Raw genomic sequence first — 2,500 nt, forward strand, 5'->3', positions numbered from 1 at the left:
ATCTAAGGAACCATAACTGATTTAATGAGCCATTCGCGGTTTCACCTTAATGCGGCTTGTACTGAGACATGCATGGCTTAATCTTTGAGACAAGCATATGACTACTGGCAGGATCAACCAGGGAGCTGCGTCAACTAGAGCTGAGCAGCCGGCCGCCCGGGAGTGTGTCCCGGGGGCCCGCGCGAACACGCAAGCGTCCGCTCAATTATTCTGCAAACAGGAGGAGGCTGAGCTCCCCTGCACAATACACCTCGAAACCCTCTCAGGTCCCGGCGGCGCGCAGCGCCGTCCTAAGTACTTGGTCGGGTTCGAGAGAGGCGCAATCGCCCGGAGTTTGGCGAGTAGACGCTTTAGGTGCGACCACCCGTGCTCCCAACTGAGCTTGCCGCTGCCGACAGAGGCCCGGGAGCGTGCTGTCGTGGCATTGCCGGCGGGAGACAACACGCGCCACCTACGGTGGCCGGCAGCTCCAACGCCAGCGCCACAGAAGGACAAAAGCCCCACTTGGGTGCCGAAGCGAACTCTCCCAGCACAGCGCACGCGCCAACACGTCCGCACAGCTGCGATACAATCCACCTGCGAGAACCGCAGAGGCGACCGAGCAGCAGACGGCGTCGCGGCGCCGAGCGCCGGGCGGCGGCGCATCCTCAGCGCACACAGTCCTCAATCGGACCAGCACACTGCAGATGTCCACCGCGCTTCGCACCGGGCCCGCGAGGACCTACTTTGGCCGCACGGCGCCGCGTGCAGGGTGCGCCGGCGCGCAGCTGCGCCGCCTGCCGCCTCCGTCGGCCGGCGCGCCTGCCACTGGCCGCCCCCACCAGCCGGCTGTAGCGCGTGCGCCCACGCACCGCGCGGCCAGCACGCCGGGAGGCCCCCCCTCACCGGCCGGGGACGGTCCCACCCAGCCACCGCCGCGTATCGCTTCACACCCACATGCCATTCACGTTCGTGGGCATGGTGGGTATCGCTGAAACAACCGGTTGGTAGCTCAACCGATCGTCGCCATCACTGATTCACCTCTAGCGAGAACAACCGCACCACAACGGTTTACCAGTTCTTCATTTGCGTAACGTCACCAGCAAACGTAGACGTCCATCGCCATTTGCAAATTCAACGATTGTTGCATGCCTGTGTCAGGTGTCACGACACACTATGTCTGCCCACATACACGCAACAACATGTGCACGCTTCGCGAACACGTGGAAGGTGGCCCCCGTACGTATGCGATGTCCATTGCGCGAACGACTGTCAACCGGCCTCTGTCGCATGTCGCAGATGTGGAACGCAGTGCACCATGCTATCACGGTGTGTGAGAAGAGACGACTACGTCTGACAACACGCGCCACTACATCAACAGACGGCTCATGCTGATCGCCATCCACGGCATACCATACTTCAATCCAGCTCTTATAGGGAGACGACACGTAGCTGAGTGCACAATATTTGGACCGTATGGTTCGCCGTTGTTGGCGCAGTCGTGGTACGGTCACACATGTACCACGATGTATCATTCAGTACATGAGGACCAATGTGCAGTACAGTGTGTGATTTGGACGTACAACATCAGCGGACAGTTGACACAAGCCGTACCACAACGTAGGCTGTGCTTCGCCATGCGAATGCCAATGAACAACTGCGAAGGGCATTGAGCATGTACGTCCTGCTGCCATCCGCATTACAGTGTATAGCTGCAAGGTGTTTAACATGAAGCGATACTCTGGGGACCGGGCAGTGCGAGTAGCAAACTATATTGCGGGGGTTGCAGTTAGGCAACACTACACTAATTTAACGCGTCGTATGACAATTACAGAGCAGGTTAAGGCCCAACGTGTGTTGGGTTAAGGTACAATATAGGTTAGGTTAAGGTACAATATAGGTTAGGTTACGGTACAATATGGGTTAGGTTAAGGGACAATATGGGTTAGGTTAAGGGACAATATAGGTTAGGTTAAGGGACAATATGGGTTAGGTTAAGGGACAATATGGGTTAGGTTAAGGGACAATATGGGTTAGGTTAAGGGACAATATGGGTTAGGTTAAGGGACAATATAGGTTAGGTTAAGGGACAATATAGGTTAGGTTAAGGGACAATATAGGTTAGGTTAAGGGACAATATAGGTTAGGTTAAGGGACAATATAGGTTAGGTTAAGGGACAATATAGGTTAGGTTAAGGGACAATATAGGTTAGGTTAAGGGACAATATAGGTTAGGTTAAGGGACAATATAGGTTAGGTTAAGGGACAATATAGGTTAGGTTAAGGGACAATATAGGTTAGGTTAAGGGACAATATAGGTTAGGTTAAGGGACAATATCGGTTAGGTTAAGGGACAATATGGGTTAGGTTAAGGGACAATATAGGTTAGGTTAAGGGACAATATAGGTTAGGTTAAGGGACAATATAGGTTAGGTTAAGGGACAATATAGGTTAGGTTAAGGGACAATATAGGTTAGGTTAAGGGACAATATAGGTTAGGTTAAGGGACAATATAGGTTAG

General features: G+C 53.6%; 1 non-coding gene across 1 annotated transcript in view; it reads right to left on the minus strand.

Annotated features, from left to right (window-relative positions):
* Window positions 1-124, minus strand: part of LOC126448857 (small subunit ribosomal RNA) — a 1,910-nt gene extending 1,786 nt beyond the window's left edge. Inside the window, exon 1 of the ribosomal RNA XR_007584268.1 lies at window positions 1-124. This exon is cut by the window's left edge and continues 1,786 nt beyond it. This is a non-coding gene — a ribosomal RNA (small subunit ribosomal RNA).
* Window positions 125-2,500: the final 2,376 nt, after the last annotated feature.

Source organism: Schistocerca serialis, unplaced genomic scaffold, assembly GCF_023864345.2.
Source record: "Schistocerca serialis cubense isolate TAMUIC-IGC-003099 unplaced genomic scaffold, iqSchSeri2.2 HiC_scaffold_635, whole genome shotgun sequence".
NCBI classification, from domain to species: Eukaryota; Metazoa; Arthropoda; class Insecta; order Orthoptera; family Acrididae; genus Schistocerca; species Schistocerca serialis.